Below are 23,113 nucleotides of genomic sequence, written 5' to 3' on the forward strand. Positions count from 1 at the left end.
TCTGATTTACTCCAACCATGTCAGCAGCTATTAGCCCTCTAAATATGACCTTTTTTCACGTTTCCTCTTAAGCAATGATGCAGGAAGTCATGGAATGAAGGTAAGACATTGACTTTCTGATTAAAATTTAATTTGCATATGATAATTACAGCAAAGCAAGTTAAAAAGTTGGCCTTTTTCTCTGAGTTAGAATATCGTTGCGCTAGTCTGTAGGACAGGAGTTTGCCTGTTTAGCAAAGGATAAGCCTCAGGATATGGAAGGGAAAGTCAGCTTTTTAACTTTTAGCGGTAAGAACAGCAAAGTTCAAGTTTTGCAGAAATTTTCAGAAGCTTTCTGCCTTCGGAAATGGAGAAAGCGAGAATTACATCATAGCATCTCCATTTAGTGCAAGGAGAGTTTTAATTTTCAGTTCAATGCCCAGACATGTTTTACTTCATAACTATCATTCTTCTCAAATTTCCACCAAACTGATGATGCTGGGAACATCTCAGAGACCCACATAACGGCAGCATGCTGCTGTATTTCAAATCTTTTTCTAAAACAAAGCACAGTGACTTTGGGTTCATTGTGGGCTTTTAGAAATAGCCCCTCTGTATTTTCTTTCTTTGCATCTAGCCTGTGTTTTGATATGAAAGACAGGACGCTGTGACAAGTTGTGTTCATATTCAGAGAGGTTCAGATGCTTTAGCTGTGTATGAAAGTACTGAATTTAACAGCTACTGGGAGTGAGGTGAGTATTAGCATTTGAACTGATTCATTAGAAGGTCAATACTTTGGCAAGCTCTTAACAAGAGCTCTTGGTGCTTAGAATTTTTGAAAAGCTGCAGTAATTCCTACTTAAGTGCTTAAATATAGATTTGAGAGTTAATACTAGGCAACCGCATTTGAATAATCGGACCTAGCTGCATATACACGCATATGCCTATTGGGACTGTTCAAAGCACATTAACAGAGCCCAAGTTGCATGGCATTTATGTGATTTTTTTTTTGTTGTTGTTGTTTTTGATGCATGTGTCTTGATATTCCTGAAGGAGTAGGCATGCAGGAATGTAAAGCGTTGATACTTACAGATTAGTCACTTAAAAACATAAAAATTGCTCCTTTCTTTTGCAGCCAAAAGGGTAAAGAGCTGACAGTGGCCTGCCGTTGTACTCAGAATAGAGGCAGTGTTGTAACTGTTGATTCCCTCACCAGTCGTTTGTGGATTTCTTACGATAGCTGCTTTTTTTCCCTCCTCCCCCCTTAACTGGTTAGGTGGTGTTATATGTAACTTAATGGATTCAACGTTAGGATCTGTCCAAGGTAAAATAGCATTAATTATGTACTGTTGTCTTAGATTTCCTTTTTTCTACCTGAAGCTGAGGTTCTGTTAATGCATTGCCAATGCTGTACCTCTGTGACACCTGCAGTGCTGGCATCACGTGGTACTTCTGCATGGGCATCCGGAAACTGTCTAGTTTTTCCGGGGGGTTGCTGCAGCCTTCAGAAAAACGGGAAGACAGAGCAGGCTGGAGCAGGTAACTGTGGGCAACTATGTCCACGTGGGATTTTTTGGAGATGGTTTTCCCATGGGGTGGCTGCAAGGGATAAATAATAGGAAAACATTATTGGGTGGAGATGGTTGAGCCACTGTTAAGTTATACCCAAAAGAGTAACGCAATAACTTACCGTCCTTGTTGGTGACAGTGGTAGCTCTTGATCTCTTAGATACCATAGCGGCAGCACCCAAGGAGCAAGGGAGGAGTGAGGGGAGCCCACTGGCAAGGTGGATTGGCAAAATCGCGTGCACTGAAAGTAAAACATCTTGTTTGCTCTTGCCTCTTGCGTTCCCAGGCCTCTACCAAACCAACGCAGCACCCTGGGTCCAGCAAACTCACTTTTAGCTGGAAAACTATGTGCTAAATGATTATGCGTTATGTGATTATAGCACTATTCCATTTTGTATTTCAATGCGGATACCAGAAAAAGCAAACACACACAAGGTTTAATGGAGAAGTTCAAGGCATAAAGTTTATTACCTAACTGTCTCTGTCCCTGTAACTTCTTTCTCTCTGCTTTCCAAGTGCTGATCTCTTCCTTCCCAAAGAAAACTGTCTGATTACCATAATTAAGTTAAATTCAAAGCACTTGTTCGCAACTTACATTTAGCTGCTTTTTAAACTGTATTTAGCAAAAGTTTGCTGCTTTGGTTTTGGGGTTGTGTACCAAATGCATTCTCTGGGGGTTTTTGGTTTGTTTGCTTCTGAATTTTTTCCCAAGAATATCAGACATTCCTTCTCCGTACAAGCCTTGCTTTGTTTCTAGGCTCAGACTGCCCGCGTTGCAGCAACACTGTACTGTCTTCATCGTGCAAACTTCCAGGGCTCCCTGCGTGACGCTTCCCTGCTCTGAGCGCTGCTGGGTCTGTAAGTCGCTCACACTCGTGAGGGCGCCTGACTGTTTACATGATGTTTGAATCGGGCTTTGGGTCTCTCCTACCTAACCTGACGTGTCAGAAATTGCAAGGGATAAGTAATAACCTGACGTGTCAGAAATTGGTCTGGAAAAAAACAGGTGTCTCAGTGATGATCCCTTGCTGAAAGGGAAGGATAGGAGCAAATAGAATGAAATCCCTGTGAATGGCTTGGCGCTTTACTGCGTCAAGTCAAGGGGATGGTGGTGGGGTATAAATGCCAGCCACTTTGGTTGTATGCTAACCCAAATTTTATCTCTTGACATCTGATGGCACCTTGTGTCTTTTCAAACCTATTTGATGTGAATGGTTTGCCAGAGATCAGACTTGATTGAGCACTTCCTCCCTCCTCCCCCATGAGGTAAGCCTGAAATATTTGCTCCCTAGGAGGAAGCAGGAGGAATGACTGTATGGCGTGGTTGCAGCTCTTACCTATGCTTGGGTTCTGGCTGTTGGTGTTAACCCATACCAACTAACTATGCAGTGGTGCTGGAGTGAGATGTGCTTAATGGGGATTTTGTGCTCCTTGGCTACAAAGATGAACCGTTCCATGAGCACTGGAAGAAAAAAAGGCTGTGACTTAATTTAACCTTTCTAACCCATCAGAGCAGCTAAAACGAATGTGGTCAATAGGGAGGAAGATCTTGAACATGTTCTGCATGTTCAAACTGCAAATTCTTTTTGCTTAAACGAAGTATTTTTAGATCAACAGGAACATTACAGGAGTCCTGCGGTGCTACTTGGGTCTGTTTTCTTCTGCTGCCTATAGAGTTAATAAAATTCCAGCATGAAAATAGCTCCTCGTCAGAGGCTCCGTTTGGATAAGAAGCTTGACGTATCCTGACATTTATGAAGGGGTGTGGGGGGGCATACTTTTGCTTTCAGCAGTGATTTAAAAGTAAATAGTCCTGTTGTAGTTGGGATCAAAAAGGTCGTTTAGGAAGACTCTTCCTCGATGTTTGTGGGCACAGAGTGCTGCTTTCTGAGACTGAAGGGCATGGTGGTCCACCAGTCATCGTTTCCATTGCCTGTAGCGTGGGATGAGGCTCTTTAGGAAGTTGGGCTGCTGGCACCTGCTGCTGCCACCTTGCCCAGCATGATGGCTTGTGGGCGAAGGGACGCGGAGAGGCTCCTCGCTGGGACTGCAGGGTGATGCCAGCATGCACCCAAGTGGGCGATCCCAGCACCAGAGCAGGGGCTGGGAGATAGGAGAGCTTGGTCCCTAACGTGTTGGCACGACAGAAACCGGCCCCTCTTGGCGAGGGTGTAAATCCCGCTGCGCTAAGTGGCTACAGGCATTCTGGTCTCATGATCTCCACAAGATGTCAGTGTTGATTTATTGGATTAGATGCAAAATCCTTGCGCAGATTAAAGCAAGAACTGTTTTATAGCTGCACAATGGGTCCGATTGTGCCCTGGAATGCGTCGCCCGTGGAGGAGCGGCGCGGCGAGCGCTGATGGCCCGCGAAGGAGCCGAGCCCAGCAGCGCCCTGACATCAGAGCAGAGCCCTGTGCAAAATGGGATAATACTTTGCTAACATGTGCCCTGACCCCCTTGGGCTAGTGCTAAAGGAGGGGTGGTGAATTTTATATGCGTAATTTGTGCAGTAAAATGCTCTAATTTGTATTTGAAAAGCTGAAAGCCTGAACAGAAAGTAGAAGAGCCAACACAGGTGGAAGGAAGGATCCAAGTGCAACTGGATCAAGTCATTTACTGGAGCAGTTTAACTGGTAGCATGTGGCATCCAACGCTTGTTTCTCAAAAGTTGTCTTGCAGCATTAGCATTGAACTAGGACACTTTAAGGAAACGGGGACATAGTGTCCCCCAACCAAACACAGAGTTCCCATTTGTTTTTTAGCTCTTTGAGGAGTCTTTTTTTTGTGTGTAACAGTCCTTAAGTGTCAGAGAAACTTTCAAATGCTGTGAAGAGGCAGTGAGACCTCTACAAGGCAACCTCTCTCCCAGGAGAGGAGGTTTGCTGTTGACCGCTGGCAGGCGGTGGTGACAACAGCGCTATGACAGCGGAGACCCTCCTGGACCAGCCCCGCAGATGGAGGTGGCAGGATGCGGAGGGGACGAGCCCTTCCTTCGCCGTGGGAGGGGGTGGCCACCCGCGCTGCTGCCGGAGCCGCTCGTCCCGGCGCCCCTTGCACTCCCCTCCCTTGGGAGCATGGCAGCCGACCTTAACAGATAGCAAACATCTCCCTTGCAGCCCCTGGTGTTTTGTACCCATTTTTATCATAGCAGGGAAGTGTGGTGCTGGCCGGCCGGGAGGCAGGGGAAGGGAGAGGAGCGCCGGTGCTGCGCTCGGCCCTTCTCCCAGGGCTCCCTTGCAGCCATGATGGAAAAAGAGTAGTAAAACAGGTGCCCTACCTTCCTCCTGGGGTTTGACTTGGTTAACGAATTAAGCATTTACCCACTGAAATTTGTCTGAGAGGATCCCACACAGGGCAATGTCTGTGGCCGGGGCTCCAAGCCTAGGGATGTGCTGTAAAGCAGGGCAATTTTCAGAGATAACCTTATCTTCTCTTTAGAGCTGATTTTTAAATATAATGCCAGCAGATATCCTGCCAGCTGTAGCCGCATTGTATGGGGGAAAGGGTGCAAACAAAGGGGCTGCCTTGTGTTTTAAGGGTAAAACTATGAGCTTGTTCCTCAGGTTAGTGATTACCCATGGAAATCAATGGGATTCCTCAAAGAAAGCACCGTTTTTGATCTGAGAAAGCTTCGCTGTGAACTTACCCTAACGGAGCCTCCTGGGGAAGGGATGTTTGCTTAGTCCTTTCCAAGGAGAAAAAAGGAGCTGTAGGCACGTACCAACAGGTAAAAGCTGGGCAAAAACCCTCTGGGTATCTTAGGCCAGGGTTATCCTATTATATGTACAAATATATAAAATATATGATACCTATAGGATACCATCAGGAAATGCAAAATTGTTTTTATAAATCCACTAATACACATTCCCTACAAGCTGTACAACAAAAAGGGAGAGAGCAAACAAACATTTCAAGTTTAGCCCATTTTTCACTTATAACTGAGCTTCATAACGGTGTTGTTGTCAATGTGATCAGTGGAGGCGTTTCACTCTGAGAGGCCATATGGTCTTTGAGATGAAACCCCCGAGAAACACTGCTCTCAAGAAATTATTGGAAGTTGCATTTTTTTTTTTCCCCCCTCCTGAAAGCATCCTGGTATTGCAGTTTTTGAAGGGTTATTTAGGACGATTGCAAGGTGTACGGGCCTGAGTGTGGCAGGGCTAAAGCAAATCTGACTGGCAACGATGCTGAGCAGCACCTATGCAGACTCAGATTGTGCTGGTACCTGGCCTCTCAGGGTATAGATCAGTTTAGAGTTTCCAATTGCTCCGAAAGTGGAAGGGGCTGCCAGGTGCATGAAAGGTTGGTTGCTTGGATTAAACACCACAGGGCCACAGCCAGACCAGTTTTTTTTTCTCATTACAGCCCCTGTGGCCCACTAAACAGAGCAGCTGAGAGTGATAAAGACTGTCTCAAGAAACTCAAAGCATGAGCTAGTGGCATGTGTTTTGGTGGCTAGTGAGATATGGGAAATGCAAGCAGCACGGTCTGATGCAGTTGGGCTGCCCTAACTGCAGCAGGAGCTGCTGTGAATCCTACCAAGATATAGGGGTTTCCTGGTGCTGGTGGGGGTCCCACCCCATTTAGTTTTCCACCTCTCTGTCCCCCATTCCCAAAGCCTCTTCTCCTTTTAAGTGACTTTGGCAGATATTTTAGAAGTGATTTGCAAGCTGCTTCCACTTGGAAGGTTTCTTTGGAAGCTGATGAGTTTGTGTCTTCCTCCTATATGCAGAAAAGACCTGAATTTGTGGGGTATTTGAGAGTGTGAAAGTTCTTAAGAAAATAGTTTTGCAGCTGTCAAATAAATGAATTCAGGCTACTTTCCTTGTTTCATAATCTTTAAAGACTCAGTGTTGTAAAAACAGCTCCAAGCTTGGTGGTCTTTCCAGGTGTTTGGTTTGCTTTCCTCTGTTGTCCAAAGCCCAGTGCTGCAGATTGTTACTCAAATAAGCCTTGGAGGTTACTACTTTGCCCTGACTCTGTGCGTTGATTTCTACGGGAACTTTGCCATTGCATTATTGGTCCCAGCCGCAAGCCCTGTGTGAAAAAAGGCCAATACCAGGGGTTGGGAATTTTGGGCTTGGGTCCTTGGGCTGTCGAGTTCCTGCTGCAGGATGCTCCTTCCGTGTCCTGCACAGCACAAAGCTCTCTGCAGCCATAAAAAGCAGAATAATAATAGTAACGTCTTTGTGCAAAATGGGTCCCCGCAGTGTCTGCTGTGGCTGGCCTGCCTGGGACGGCTCGCAGCTGAGCGCCTGAGGGCAAAAGATGTCGAGGAGGGGGCGAACGTTTTCCAAACTACAGGCATGTGTGTACAATATAATACTTAGGGTTGGTTTTAGCGTAACCGTCACTTGAGGCAGTTCTTCTGCACGGTGATGATAATAGGACTAAGTAAAACTGTAGCTAAAATGCCCAAACCGATGTTTTGCTGTCGTGAAGCAAGGAGCTGGCAATGATAGGTATCTGGAAGGCTTTGCCCAGGCTGGGCCGTGCAGTAGTTAATTCTCTGCACAGAAAACCAGTGGCAAGATGGGGAGGGGAGAGCACAAGTCAAAGTCCAAGCCTCAGAACTCGCCCTGCTGCAAGGGCTTTGTTGAGAAGTCCATGACCTAAATTCGGCTGGGCTGACAGCAGCCAAAACCTTGGTCTGCTTAGCAAGCAACTGAGGTTGCCGGCAGCTTTTGTGTCTGACCTCACTGTGCCAGCGGTGAGTGGCCTCCACTGCTGTGTTGGGTGCTGCTGGCTCTTGTGGCACCTCGACTCCCGGCCTGGGCTTTTAACAAGCTTCTAGAAGAAATATGAATTTAAGTGAATTTAATTGAATTTAATTTCAGCTCTGCAGAGAAGGACCTGGGTGTCCTGGTGGACAACAAGGTCACCACGAGCCAGCAATGTGCCCTTGTGGCCAAGAAGGCCAGTGGGATCCTGGGGTGCATTAGGCAGAGTGTTGCCAGCAGGTTGAGGGAGGTGATCCTGCCCCTCTCCTCAGCCCTGGGGATGCCACATCTGGAGTCCTGTGTCCAATCCTGGGCTCCCCAGTACAAGAGAGACATGGCACTGCTGCAGAGAGTCCAGCGGAGGGCTACAAAGAGGATGGGGGACCAGAGCATCTCTCCTATGCAGAAAGGCTGCGAGAGCTGGGCCTGTTGAGCCTGGAGAAGAGAAGATGAGAGGCGATCTCATCAGTGCGTACAAGTATCTGAAGGGGGGGGGTGTCGAGAGGATGGGGCCAGACTATTTTCAGTGGTGTCCAGCAACTGGGCAAGAGGCAACGGGCACAAACTGAACCACAGGACCTTCGATCTGAACATGAGGAAAAACTTCTTTCCTGTGAGGGTGAGGGAACACTGGAACAGGTTGCCCGGAGAGGTTGCGGAGTCTCCTTCGCTGGAGATATTCAAAACCCGTCTGGATGTGATCCTGTGCAACGTGCTCTAGAGGACCCTGCTTGAGCAGGGAGGTTGGACTAGATGATCTCCAGAGGTCCCTTCCAACCTTGTCCTTTCTGTGATTCTGTGAAGTGTAGGCAGTAGTATCATATGGAGTCCAAAAATGTGCTTTGCGAGGCTTATTTCGAACTCTCTGTGGCTGTTGGTAATAACTTGTTCTTTTTCTCTTTCTGCAGCACTTTCTGCAAATGGGCATTTAATTAGATGCAAATGTAGTAAGCAGAACGCTTTCAGCCATCCTGCCACCAGTGCTGAGGTATTTTAACAAAATCAGGGGGTTAGAAAAGATGCTGCAACCCTCCCCAAACCAAATCCAGGTCTCATTTCATTGCCAAAGAGCCATTTTTTGTAATAGGAGCAGGCTTGGGCGTGGCTGAACTGTGTGTCCCTGGGATACTTTGACCTAAGCCGTTTCTCTCCTTGCTTAATGTTTCCCCTCTGTGTGTCCCTCACCCCAAATGGCTGTGGGGGAACAGTTAAGATGGCAGAAGATTTTAACACTGGAGGGATCAGGCCCTCAGGACGGTCCATGCCGATGACATATAAATGGATGTCTGCATAGAAATGGGCCTGGTGACCACTTGGAGACTCTTCCAACCCTGTTTTTTGACATTACAAGGTAGCTGGCTCAGCCTTGGTCTCCATTTTAGTTGGTGAGGGGGCACATCTGGGTATGTTTTGGGGGAAAGACTTGGGGACAGTCCCAGATGCAGTGCTATGACCTGCTGCTGTGGAAACCCTCCATTGCAAGGCTGAAGCGGGAGTGAGCAGCTCGGTGGCGGGTGGTGGCCTGCCCCATTTGGGATTTGGCCCAGGGCCTCCGGACCCCATGGCAGTGCCGGAGGTGGCAGGGTGATGACCACCAGTTTCCCTCTTGCTCAGCCCTGGGAAAAGAGTAAAGACATGTTAATCAAAGCTTCTCCCTTCCCACTACCATGTGAAAATGGGGAAGGGAGAACCTGCTCCTCTCCCTTCCTGGTCATGATGGGAAAGAGAACCAACGTTTGCTTTCCACTGCCTCGTAACCAGAATGAGAAGGAGAAAAGAGGATGTGGAAAAGGAGAAAGGAGAAGCTCAGGGCATGAGGGTCCACCGAAACCTGAAATCGACTCAGGAGATTAGCACTGTGCAGTATGGTGCCCGCGTTTGTAAAGAAAACGTTTGTTCGGTCGTACAGTAACAGTATAGGAAGGCAACCCAGAATAAAATCTGTCCCATCTGTGGTCGTTGAAAGGGGTGTTGCTGAATGCTATTTATAACATTTAATTATTATTATTTTTACTTTTTCCAGTTCCTCCCTGACAAAGAAGGCCAGTCAGGCTGCTGCTTGGGAAAGAAAACTGCGTTAAGGTGTTTTAAAAAAAAAAAAAAAAAAAAAAAAAAAAAAGAGAGAAGCTCCTATGTCCACTCCCTCCCCCCTCCCCCCCCCCCAATAATTTGGCCATCCTTATTTTGTCAGATGCTGAGACTTCCTGCACACCTGGAAGTTCAAGTCAGGAGCTGAGTGTGACTGTGCTTATCTCAGCCCTGGTAAAAAGACAGGGAAGGGAGGAGTAGCAGGAAGACAAGGGTGAGGCTGGATTAAAATTTGCCAAATCTCTTTTAAAAAAGAAAAAGCCAACCCTCTAAAATTTGCTTGGAGAAAAAAGCCTCAAGGGTGGTGGGGCCGTGCCTGAGGTGGGCTGGCGGCTGCAGGAGCGAGCGATTGCCGGTGAGGGGAGCCGAGCCAGCAGAGGGAGTTCAGACCTTGCTTATCCTCGGCTATTTCTGCACTATACCCACTGAGGGGCGAGTGCCTTGGAGGAAATATCATGCTGTCACCAGGGCCTTGGCGCCAGGCTGGGCTGTGCTGATCACGGAGATGATTGCTTTTGGCGGTGGTTGTGGACATAACCAGGATTTGGCTGTTATCTTTCGGCTAACAGGTCTTTTCACTCCCAGAGAGGAGAGTTGGCCGTTTTTTGGCTGAAAAGCCCAACTGATGTCCGTATTGCTCATGACAAACTGCCAAGCGGTGAGAAGTTGCTCCTAAATTAAGCAAGCAGGATAAGGAAAGGCATGCCGGGTCGTCTTCTTGCCGTTTTTCTTGAAGGCTGGGGACCCTCCTTTTCCCCCCTTTTTAACCCTGGAGGTTTGATGTCCCAACTAGGCTTTCTTCTTGACGGTCCCTTTCCTGTGACCATCACTGTGGCCCTCTAAACTCCCTGGAGGAGTCACTCGACAGTGGCACAAAACAAAAAATTAGAAAAGGATTAAAGCTCTGCTATTTGGGTCTCAGCCCCAGTGCAAAAGGATGGAGGTCTGCCTGCCCGAGCGGATATCGCAGAGACAGACGAATCTGCAGCTTGCTCTGGCTGAGCCTGTCTCCATCGCTTGTCCTCTTGCAGTGAGACCAGTGCTCTGGTTAATTCCTTTCTGACTTTTTTAAAATTTATTTTTACCAGTTTTTGTGCTGGCATCACTTATCTGAGTCTGGAGGAATTGCTACTGCTGCAAGAGGAGGCAGGATCGGGCACAAAACATGAAATACGGAAAGAAATGAAAATCCCATGGCAAGTTTCTTTTAGTTTTTTTTGATCTCTCTGTACTTAAAGAGGAGGATCACAGGGGTTTTGGGGCCTTCCAGAAGCATTTTCCCTTGGCCTTTGGCTCAAAGCCTATGCTGGTTTGAGCTTAAACCCCCTAATCTGCTGTGGTCTGGCGTAGCGGTGCCGTGTGGGATGAACCGTGCGTATTTTGCTCTGGCAGTGTGACACTGCCCAGGAGTAGATGACTGTGTGGGCTGTCAAGCAGCAACAATAAAAGTCAAGTGTGGCTCTTAACATACCTCTCCTTACTCTGATACTCATAATTAGGCCGTACAGAGGAGCTACTAATTTGAATAGTTTCTGTGGCTCCCTTCAGACAGTCTTTGTAGCAGTTATTTATTTAAATCGGGCTATGGAAAGACATTACACTTTCCTGAACCATTTGATAGCCTGACCCACCCCCACAAATGGTGCCATATGATTTTACTGCACAAAAGCCAAATATAACAAATAAACAAATAACCTGTGGTGTCTGATAATTCAGGTGACGTAGGGGAATAATTGCTTAGAAACTTACAGGAAGACACTCGAATGCTTTTTTTGATTGTGGCACATGAACTGTGAGTAGCAGGTTGCATGTTTTGGCTTTTAACAGGAATAGAGATAAAGATTTGAATCCAGGCCATCTAAGACTGATTCAGCTCAGTTCAAAGGTCCCTGACAAGGGTTTGGCTGTGAGAGGAATCTCCCTCACTGTCAATTAAAATCGCCCTAAATGGGTTTAGCTACACTGTGCAAAGGCGCTCTTCCTGGGAGGCCAGGTTGGCCGTGCCGTGCCTTGGCACCGTACAGCTCCCAAATTCGCTATGCGGAGAAGACCCTTGTTTCACAGGTTGTAAAGTCAACGTGAGTCTATATAATCACCTAATCTGATATCGTGTGGTTTATTTATTTCAACTAGAGCATTTTTTTTTCTTTTTCCCCAGGAAAACAAACAAGCAAGCGAGCCAGCCATCGTGGGTTTAGTAATTTCCAGTGATGGAGAATCCACAACGGTGCCAGGTAAGTTGTTCCAATGGTTAATTATGCTGATGAAGTCAACGGAGTTACTGTAAACTCAGTTTATTACCAGTGTGACTGAACAGAAAATTTGGCCTAGTTACCAGAAAAGAGTAGCAGTCACTGTTTGAAGTTACTGTATTTCTTTAAATAAAATTATTCGCCTGTGAAAGATATGGAAATGCAAGACTTTTCTTCCATAGCATACTACAGCTACTCCAGTATACCGCTGGAATATTATTAACAAATACAAATTGCACACACATTTAGGGCAGTGAATTGGGCTTAATTTGTGCAGAAGTCCATGCCCTTGTTAGGACTATATTACTGTTGGCTGTGATAACGTTTTTATCTGTTAACTTCCAAGCTGCTACGACTAACACCAGCTACTCATGAAATGAGTCAGCTAACTTTCCTTTTAACCGTTTGCTCTGCTCGCTGAAGGTGTTATGAATGTTGTGTTATGACAAGCTGGTCGACACTCATTCCTTTAAAGCTTATGTAGCAATTTTATTGTCACAATAGGCATTTTAAAAAATGGAGTCAGAGTTTTTCAGCAACTGGGCAAGAAACTGTTATCGCTTCAGTGCGAGGACCTGACTGAAAACAATTGTTTTGATTTATTAAAAAATAATCTTACGATAGAAATTAGAGTTGCCATATCCAGCTTTTTGCTCCCACAGGAACAATTCTTATAGGCTTTCTGAATTATCCAGAAACTGTCAAGGCAGATTTATGCTTAAACTGGTTTATACGGAAATACATTGCAAACCACTGCCACAAATCATTACTAATCAAAATGAATCTGAATGATTAAAGGTCTGAAATCTCTCCCCAAACTGCATTAGTGAATTAGAAATTGCATTAAAATTATACTGCAGTTCTCAGTTCCAGTCAGATTTCTGCCTCTTCTCCCCCTGCTTGCACATTGAATTTGGAGCTATTACCTGGAGCCAGTGCCCTGATAAATGGCTTTTCTTTCCCCGGTGAAATTTCCACAGGTAAACGGGGAACATTTGTCCCTGGAGAAAGAACAGAACATTGCTGGGACTGAAAGATAGAATAGCTTGTTACACCCTAAGAAAGATGGTAAGCCCTATATACTAATCACACCCCTACTCAGGTAAAAAAAAAAAACTTTCATGCTAGCAAAGTTATCTCTTAACATTTAAAATGTCTGTGGTATTCTTCTTAACTTCCTGTGCCTAACTGCTGGTATTATTATTGCCCTAAGCTGCCAAATAGTTATTCTTTCCCAGCCCAGATGTGAATAAAGTGATGCAGTGTATATTTATCTTTTTTTGGTTACTTCACATAAATATTCTGAGGCTTAATAAGTGGTGATGGGTGGTGACGTGTTTCAATAACCTTCTACGAAAATGCTCGCAAAGGATTATTCTTCTTTCTAGTCCACGATGATTTACTTATTCCTTCAGCTAAATGTTTACTTCATGTTGATTATAAGGTGCATAAAACCATAGCAATGGAAGGTATCATTTCCAGAGGCCATTTTGGCCAGGAAGTTAAGCTCTTTGCTGGGAGAATATATGGACTCAAAACCCAGAAGGTGCCTCCTGAGCCTGCTCTCAAGAGCTGCAGGGAGGAGCGATGACCCGGTATGTTCCTGGCTGTTACTGTCTGAGGAAGGCACCATAAAACATGATCTTTAATCCACCTGGAAACTGGATTTTTAAAAAAAACCCACTTAATCTTCTTGCAAAGGCTGATGCGGTCGGTGGGACGATCGTGGGTCTGAGCCCTTCCAGGACAGACCTGGGTGATGATCCCTCTGTACCTATTCCCCTGGCTGTGAACCTGACCTGCCAAATATAAGCATTTTACACTGTTCCTGTGTTTTATCCTGATCCAAACTGGTCAAAAACCTAGGGGAAGTCAGGGACTGCCCAGCACAGGTGCCCCTACCCTGTATTAGTGGCTGGCAAGTGCTCCTCTGCTGCATCACCATAGCTCTCCAGCAACCCCGACAGATCTTCTGGAATATGTTACTGTCTCCAGGTTGCTCCAGCTCGAAGGCAAAAGGTATTAGCAGAGATGTCGGTGCATGAGCTTGCAAGCGCCGCAGGTAATTGAGTGGTGAGCGCAAGTTCATCGTGTGCTGGGATAGTTCCCCAGGCTCCTTTCCTGTTTAGAGGGGAGATTAGCTCAGCCCATAAATGCACCTGCAGCCAGATAGTGTTGTGCAGCTACCTTCCACATGGGAAAGGTAGTGATGAGGATGCCGGATGCAGGGAAACCCATGCACCAACAGGACCGTCCTCAGGGCAGCTTTGATGCCTAATGCTCTGCTGAAGTGGCTCCTCCAGCCTGAAGAAGGCCACTGCCGGGAAGAGCTGTTGATGTCTGCTTTGGGATCATCCAGTATACCCAAACAGCGTGGACTTCCCTGTGAGGACAGGAAAAGGGATGTGGATCCAATGCGACACATCTGAAGGGGGCTGCTGCAGACTGATGCTTCTTGTTGCAATTGCTTCTACCTGACAGGAATGAGGTAGGTGCAGTTTAATCAAGAACAGCTTTTGCTTCCCAGTGAGCCTCCCTGGGAAGGATTTGTCTGCCGGGGGTGGTCAGCACTGCCAGTAGGTTTGCCGGGCTCCTTTGCGCAGCTGCTGGCCCCAGGCGCTCAGAGATCACCTCTTTGGCTCAGGTCAAAAGTCACAGAAAGCTCTTGCTGCAGTGGTGCCAGTGGTGGTTATGGAGATGATGAGCTGGACTGATAATTGTGTCTTTTTTAGAGCCGCAGATAAGCAAACGTTTGAGGAGGAAGAAAGTGAGGGGAGAAGAAGAACCTGTATTTCTCACTGTATCAGGATACTAGGACTTGACTATAGCCCGATGATCACTGAGGCTGTTTCAAGGCAGAGTGTTTTAATATCATAAAAGGGCCAGCTGGTCTTGGAGAATCATCATCTTTCTCCTTTTGTAAAAGTTGAAGGCCTGTCTATCCCCTAGGTCTGCTCTAATTAACAAGCAGGAACCAGGAGCACCTCTCCAAGCAACTCAGGCTTTTCTGAGCCTGTGCTTCATCCCTACAAACACACACGTGGTTCTGTGCGCGACAGAATTTCACCTTGTGTGGTATCACAAAATGCTTTCTGCTTCATTTTTCATGGTGTTTACAAGAATTCCCTGTTTTTACAGGGAATTTTTAAAAGTAATTCTTTACTATTCAGCTGTTAGGGGGATGGTCCTTCAAAGAGGTATTCGTTGCTGGCATTCATCCTAGATGACCTGGACAGCCGTCTTAGAGCCTTCGTGTGCATATCTGTTCTTGCCTTCACAAGCCCTTGTCCCACAATGTAACCTTGCCTGGAAAGACCTGGTGTCTGACCCTCACCTATCTCCTCCGTTTCTGGGGCAGTTTTATGGTTTGTATGTTTGAGACTGTGTCCTGTCTAGTTGATTTGTACTCGCAGCTGGAACGATCCCCTAAGTCTGAGCTGACCATCAGGTGCTACATTCAACAAAACTGGATGTCCTTTGCAAAACCTTTCCTGCAGTGTTTGATGCAGCATTGCTTTGTGAATCAAGGACTTGCTTTTGAGGCTTAAGTGTCCCACTCCTATTCAGGATTGTGTTTCAGTTATTGAATAAAGCTGTCTTCTGTAAAAGTCTCTCCCACTCCTATGTCATCTCCCACTTTTTAATTGCGCAGAATGTGCATACTCTGTTTCTTAGGAGGTATTACAAGTCCTTGTCTGAGGATTCTTGCAAAAAAGTTTTGCTGCTTTTAAATGAAACAGCTCTTTTGGAGAGCCAGGCACTGCTAATGGGTATGTTTCTTTCCATACTTTAGACAGCCTTTCACGCCATTCCTGTACGTTCACTCTTGTGGCTTCTTGCAGGCGTCTTCTCTCCAGTTTGTCTCTGCTTTCTGTGCCTATTGCTTTAAAGTAGTTCTTCCTGTCTTCGTGAAAAGACAAAAAATCCTCTTGCAGCCATGGGTGCATTCCTGGGATGTTTGGGCTTCGCTGGAATCTCTGGTCTCCGCTGCGCGAACTTCTCCCCAGCCGGCTTTCCTCCCACGCTGCTGCTCACACGGCTGTTCTTTGCCCTACCTCCACTCCTGATGTGAAATAGGAGTTCTCTGCTCGTAGATAAGGTGAGCCCGGTGGCACAGCTTATGACTAAGGTGGGTCTCTATTATAATAACAGGTTAACAGGTGAAGGGAGCAATTAGAGAGGGAGAAATATGTCTTACTCTGTTGAGATGATAGCACCAACTGACTGTATCTGCATTCCTTCCAAACAAGAATATTCTGGTCTCCTAAAGGCTGTTGGTAACTTATACTGTACCCCAGATAGGGAGATCGGCTTTAAAGACCTTGTCAATCTTCTCTCCCTTTCCAGTGACACTGGTCTCCTTTCAGGCAGACACTTTTATTTTTAAGTTTCTAATAAGTGTACAATACTGGCCTGGCATTTTGAAGTAAATTTGGTAGCAGAGGTTGAACAGTATTCACAGATTACTACTTTATGTGGCTTTTACCAAAGCACAGTACGCAGGTGCTTTTAAATAATGCTGTCTTCTATTAACACCATCAGTGCTATTATTGCACTATTCTATCAAACATTAAATTTGAAGTTTAACTGTTAATTTATTTAATAGGAAAGATGATGGTTTGTACTTCCGGATGAAGACTAAGAACATTAAGAAGTAATGTTATATATAATATTGCTATTGTCTTTGATTTCTTACCTGGAATCACTTGATTTACCTTTGCATAAAGAAAATGTCAGAAAATGTCTCTCAGTCTTCACTGGCGTTGGATACCTGTAAAGCTCCTCAAACTTTAGCAGCATGTAAAGGCTTTCCTTTCAAAATTGAAGTGATGAAGCTAGCTATTGTGTTGTCTTCACACACATGGATTTCCTCAAAAATATCTCTTGGTATTTGGCTTTGATTGGATCAAGCATTTGTCATGACCTGAAAAAACTGACAGTAGACTGACAACTGTGAAGGCAGATTGCATTTATTTTCTGCTGCTTTGAGGGAGAGCTTCCTTGGTCAATGTGCTTTCAGTTGGGTGACTGTAGAGTTTGAGCCAGAGATAAAACTTACCAACTCACTTGTTCCTCGACATGCTCTGATGTCTGATTGCTTGCAGGCCTGGAGGGCTGGGATTACCCTCAGGGCACCAGCACTTGGTATAGAAGTAGCTGCACATGTTTCCAGCAGGCTACGTGAAGGGTAGGTTTTGCACCCAGCAGTAGAGGTTTGAAGGTAACTAGCATCCAAGGTCGAGCTAGTTCCTCTAGCTCGTATTGTCTTCAAATCGAGACAGAAACACAGGCTATCTGGGCTTCTGGGCCAGGATTTGGATAAAGTGAATTATTCTCTTCTTGTTTTTCTTCCTCAGCTACAGATGGAGCTTAAGGTGATGGGCAGAGACCTGAATATTAAGATTTAGCTGCCTGAGTCATGGCAGGCAAGTCTTACCCACACCTGCATCTTCTGGACTGAGCGGTGCTCGGGCTCTGAAATGCTAGCCGCCCCAGAAGCCTTGGCTAGCACAGGAACAGCTTCAAAGCTGCTCTTCTACCTTGTAACCAGGAAGAGGTACTTTCCCCTTTGCCTGGAGGTATCATTAGAAGGTGGCAAAGGCCAGTTTTACTGCGACAAGTTAATTCACTTGATTTTTTCCCCAACGAAGCTGTGGAAGGGTTCTGTGCAAGCCACAAGTGCTATATGGAGAAATAGGGCTTTTCTCCCGTGCTCTTGCTGTATGTGCAGTGCTATCGATAACAAAAGCAGCTACCTTCTCAAAAGCAAAATCCTATTTCTGAATTGCTTCTGATGGCCTGGGCTGATCTTTTTGTTTCTGACTGAACTTGCTGTATTAGCAGAAATTCCTGCTGTGAAGTGCCTGTTCCCCTCACCAAGTTCTTGTGAAACATCTGTGAGAGAGTAACATGGCGCTGCTGCCGTGCTCAGCACAGCAGCTGCCAGCCTGCTTGCCTTGTGTGCTGCCAGGCCGTGCCCAACGTGAGCATTCAAGAGCTTTCATGGGTCATTTACACAGCTTTAAACAGTTTTGGTAAGCACCTTTCTTCTCAATCAATTCAAACAAGATGTAACACCAAGGTTTTTCAAAAGAGTTTTCCAAATACTTTTTCATAGCAGGGTTGCCCAGGACACGGAGTGGTGTTAATGATGCAAACAGTCTCTATGAATCATGAAAGTGTTACTCTGTGGTGCAATCTGTATAGGATTCACTTGCCACGTTTTGTACTTGGCTCTAATGGTGCAGATTCAACATCTTGCAGCTTCCAGTTCTGCAAAGCACTCTCGACCTGTTTGTCATAGACAACTTTTACTCAAAATCTATGGGGACGTTACAGGCTGTGCTACATAGCATGCCATCACATTTGAGAAAAATCTTTTCTGGATGCTTATCACTTCTCTGTTTAGCATTTACCTTTGCACTTGCTATAGCCATTTTCTTGACCTGGGTTTCCTTCAAGGGCACTTACCCACTTCCTTGCGCAGTTGCAAATCTTATTGGCTGGCTCACAGGCTTTGCTGCACTTACTGTAGATACATCAGCTAGACAGTAACCCCACTGAGGAAGAGATTTGCTGATTTTTATCTGACGTTGGCACTTGAGTTTGCTTAAGATATCAAACTAAAAATCCACTGACGTAGGCGCGCTTGTAGACCCGTGTGCAAGACTGCATGGAGGTTATTCAAATGGATGATCTGTATCAACCATAAGAAAATCTTGGGTTTGATCATGGAGAAGTAGCAACCCATGCTGTAGAAATGGTGTTTGGGACTAAGAGTTGTGTCATTAATGTGCCAGTGCTCCACAGATGATGTTTTGCAGACCTCTCCTTTAGCTGCTGAGCTGTTCTGGCTGCTGTTTTCATAGCACCAGCAACTACTGAGTCTCCTTTCTTACCAGCAGCTAGATCAAGCAGAAGACCGAAGGGTGGATGAAGGTGATATAGGAAACTACTACTGAAGGACTTTTCCTCTGGGCTGTCTCAGTCCACAGAGCACTGCCTCAGGCCTGGAGAAACAAGAATCGAGGGGAAAGACTATACTACAAATGCTGTAAAACTGCAGTAGGACAAAGACATATTCCTGAAGGTTTGTCAGGAAAGTGAACAAAAGTGACAGCTTTTTCAGTGTGTTGGAGATATGTGGCTGTCACTGTCTGGAAACTCCAACCCTTGTTAACTAGTCAGCTGCTAAGAAACTCAGTTTAGTCATGGCGAGTTTTACGAACTCCTTTCTCAATAGCAGAGTTTGATAGCTTTTTAGGAACACGACGACATTTTTGTAGGCTTCTTTGTCCTTGTCTTCTCTTGCTGTCGTCTTCTCTGTTTGTTATCTCGGCAGGAGGGCCCATTCTTGAACCACCTTCCCACCCCTCACAGAGATGTCTGAGCATTGCTTTCTTGGCTTTTCCTCTCTTTCCTCAAGCTGGCAGATGGTCCATGCTGGTTAAAAGTAGCGCCCTGGAGGGGCTTGCAGGAGATAGGTGCCAACATCTTAAAAAAAAAAACAGAAAGAGGTGTAGAAGGCAGTTACAGTTCATCGCTCAGTCTCCAGGGTGACAAACTTTGGAATTTTTTCAAATGTCCTCTACCAGTGTTGGGCTGATGTCCCTGAAGCCTCTCTTCCTTCAGCCTTGGAAGGGTTTTACCATCTCCAGAGCCTCCTTAGCTCTTTGGTAGGCTAAGGCATGAAATGATGGGGTCAGCCTCCTAACTTAGGAGTGAAGTTCAGTGACTCCAAAGTGCTCCCAGGCCAAATGCTAGCAAGTAATGCCAATGGGGCCTCGGCATTTATTTAGGCGGGCCAGGAAGAGAGTGGCTGGCTGCCTGATTATATCCCCTAGACAAGGGTTGCCGGTCCCTGACATCCCTGGGCCCATCAGCAGCCTCAGAGATAGAGTTCAACACACGTCGTGCCCAGCCGTTTAGGATGGAGCACCGCTGGGCAAGGGCTTCTTTGCAGATTGCCTCCGAATTTTGTATTTTTTCCAGCATTGCCTGCTTTAGCTGTAAACACCGCAAGGAAACATAACCCAAGGGTGCTCGTTCTAGACCTGTGGGTGCACCAGGGCAATGTGAACTGCAGGCCAGGATTAAACAGAGAGGAAATGCAAGAGCAGCAGAGGCCGCATGGTTAAGCGAACTGATGCATGGCACAAAGCAAGGTGGAGGAGCAGCTTTGCAGCACAGACTCGACCACATGAACTTCAGTACCATGTGAACTACACCGGTGCAAAATTACTTCTGATCGCAGCAGCTCTGAATCTCTTTGCCCATTAACTCTCTGTAAGGTGCAGCGCCGTGTGGCCTCACCCCTCTGAGCATGACTATTCCTGGGGTGAACCTTGTGGAGTCAGCTGAGGGGACCAGCCTGCAGCGCTGAAGCAGGGGACAGCCTCCTTGGAGGTGTCCCATCGTCACTTGGAGGCATGGCACCGGGATGGCAGTTGTTCAGAGCCTTTCTGATGTTCTCCTGGGTCGTTTTGCAAAAGCTCCGCTTTGAAGTGCTTTGATGCATTGATATCCTCTGCCCTCTTTCTTCATACTCTGCAAAGTTACATGTCTCTCTTTGTTTCCTGCCCATTTTCCTCCTTTCTTTTTTTTCCCCCCTTTCCTTTCTTGCTATTTTTCCCTTGCTACAAACTCTTTTGGCAGTTTCCTTATCTCCCTCCACCCTTTCCTTCTTATCTTTTTGCTCTCTGCTCACTTTTTCCCTCCTTGCCTTTCATTGTGTTTCCCATTCTCCAGCAGCTCTGGCCCATCGGTAGGACGAGGCATCCCCGCCAATCTCTGCCTCGATGAACAGAGTCCCCTGGACCACAGGGGAGACGGAGTGTCAAGTCACTGCCTGAGCCCCCACTTTTTTCCCTTTTTTTTGCGAGCTGCTTTTGCAGCCAATGAGGTTAATAGCCGCAACTGGAGCAATGAGAGAAAGTGGGTGGCTTTCAAGGAGCCACTGCTGATTTCTCTGCAGATGCAGCAACATTTCTGTAACGTGTGGGTGGACGGGGCTGAAAGGCCCTGCCATCTACCCCTTTGCATCTGATGCTTTTCTCTGCCTTGAGCCCCCTCCTAAATCCCGCTGGTGATCCCTGTCTCCTCTGATATGAAGAAAAGCAACCAAGGCATCTCCTGCTGTTTGCCTTCCTCTTGCTATCACGTGGCAAAGGTGCATCTGATCCTAGCCGAGGTTCGCTGTTCATGGTTCAGCAGGCGCAAATGCAAAATTGAAACTACCGGTTGCTGCTCTTATCTGTTCTCATGCTGGTACATGATGCGCCTTTGACTTTAGGAAGAACCTGAAGCTGAGACCTAGCTAGTTTCGGTTTCATTGGTGTATCCTCCTCGCAGAGCAGGGCTTGCTAATAGCAAGAAATTTTTGCATTTTCAACATAGGCTCACAAAGCACTTCAACTTTTAACTTACAGAGTCACGGCAGTCGGACATGTTTTTACACCCGTTTTACAGAGAGGTAAACAAAGGCACAGCGTTACTGTGTTTCACAACAGGGGAGAGGTTCCAGCTGCCTGGGGTTGCAGCCCCTTAGAAACACTACATTTTGAGCGCAGTCGGTATTTATATACTACATACCTTCCTATTGAGCATCTTGTCCAAACATCACCTTCCATAAAGCATTAATCACCAGTAGAGTAGGAATGTATACATATATGTCAAAATACTGCCTTACTATTATTTTCTAACAGCCTTGCCATCTCTATAAAGCTAGTATAATGTATATAATGCTTATGCACGTGTAACATATACTTAATACATTTGTATTCAAACACAATTTTATGCATATATAAATATGCTAAGTAATGACACACATGCTTTTCAAGCATTAAATCAACAATGGAAAAATATATCTGTTTTTAACAGCAAGCCTTTATTATGTCACAGCCTCTGTGCTGATTCTGGATGTACGTTCTTCTTCTCCTTGATGACAGGTAGCTATCAGTTTTCCAGTGAAATAAAGGAGGGGGAAAAAAAAAAAGATGAAATAGTTGTCAAGCACTGCATTGTACTATGCCATGAATTTTCCTTCGTACAGGCTCGACAGGAACCACTGAATTATACCGTAACTGTCAAGCGTCCTGTTTTTAGTTTGTTGCTCAAACACAATAAAATTATTTAATATACAAAAGCTATCATGCGAGGCAAGTCAGTTTTTCCTCAAGCGATATATAAAGGAAAACAACGAAAGAGAAATGTACCTGCAAATGCTGAAACAGTGAATGTAGGATGGGGGAGAATGTTGTAATGGATCATATTTACGACAAAACAGAAACGCGACACCCTGGAAAACACACACACTATTTGAACTATGTTTACTTCCAGGCACATTGGCCTGTGCCTAGGGGTGGGCCGGGTGATTCAGCTAAATCTGAAACCTGATAAACTCTCGCCTTCTGTTTTTACATCACAGTCAGCGAATGCACATGACACATTAAAAACAGATATAACTACGTAGACGCCACCTTTGGTATTTATTATATTGATTCCTGGTAAGCAGCATATTTCAGCGGTCATTTTGGGAGCATATTGTACTTCAATTTTTCACATGTGTATGGGTGTTTCAGCCGACATATATTTAAATGAGTAGGTCTCGAGCGTGGATTGTAGAGGTTTGTGGGAGAGTTGAGAGAAACGTTTGTGTAAAACACTCCGTTCACTTTATCTGCTTTTCCTGTTTATGAAACCTGCAAGCAGACTGTGATTTCCAGCAACGCATGCCTCATCTGAGTGCATTCAGTGAATACGATTTTGTCCAAGAATTAAGTAATAGCCACGCTTAGCAGCAATCTGAGCTATATTAATCACAGCAATCAGCAAACCCATGTTATTATTTCTTTTCTTTGACTGGACAGACATATGAGCACTTCTGACGTGAACTCGTGCATACGCTAATTTAAAATGTGATTCCTTCAAACAATGCAATTCAGAAATATTGTTTCCATGATCCCCCCCCCCCACCCAGCTTTGCCCTCAAATCTTATTTGGTTACGTTTTTGCTGGTGTGTGATGAACAACCTTCAAAATTGTCCAAAAATATTTACTAAATGTTTGTACTAGTGGTTTTCAATAAAAATCCTATTTTTTTTTTTAAATAAGTATTCCTTACGGTATTTCTTTAAGCCGGGGTGGGCCAACCTCAGCAGCCACTAGGTCTGCATCTAGATTTTGGGAGCCCGCTGCCAGCGGCTCCACGCCCCGGCTTTGCGAGCGCCATCCCACCTTAGTCCCCTCTGGCCCGTTCGCTTCTCCCCTTCCTCCCGGCGGTGGCAGCCGCTGAGCCCTCCGGCCTCTCGCTGCCGTCGAGAGCGGGGCTGCTCTGACGAAATTGGGGAAGGAGGAGGGGGGCTGGCTGGGGACAGCTGCTGCTGTCCGATTTGGAGACTTGCTGCTGCTCTCGCTGGTGGCGGCGAGGAGGAGGAGGAGATGGTGGTGGCTGTTAAGGAGGATACAACAGCTGCTGCAAGAGCGGCGGCCCCGCTCCCCGCG

The 23,113-nt window shown here is 46.0% G+C and overlaps 1 long non-coding RNA gene across 3 annotated transcripts; it reads left to right on the top strand.

The window, feature by feature from the left end:
- Positions 1-9,480: 9,480 nt before the first annotated feature.
- Positions 9,481-22,532, top strand: LOC138065592 (uncharacterized). 3 transcript variants are annotated; one of them, XR_011138655.1, is made up of 4 exons: positions 9,481-11,437; positions 11,518-11,593; positions 12,592-14,099; positions 14,344-22,532. It is a non-coding gene; the product is annotated as an uncharacterized lncRNA (long non-coding RNA). The 3 variants fall into 3 exon arrangements; XR_011138654.1 differs by having other exon boundaries at positions 12,592-22,532; XR_011138656.1 differs by having other exon boundaries at positions 9,481-11,423; positions 12,592-22,532.
- The last annotated feature ends 581 nt before the right edge of the window (positions 22,533-23,113 follow it).

Source organism: Struthio camelus, chromosome 1 (assembly GCF_040807025.1).
Source record: "Struthio camelus isolate bStrCam1 chromosome 1, bStrCam1.hap1, whole genome shotgun sequence".
NCBI classification, from domain to species: Eukaryota; Metazoa; Chordata; class Aves; order Struthioniformes; family Struthionidae; genus Struthio; species Struthio camelus.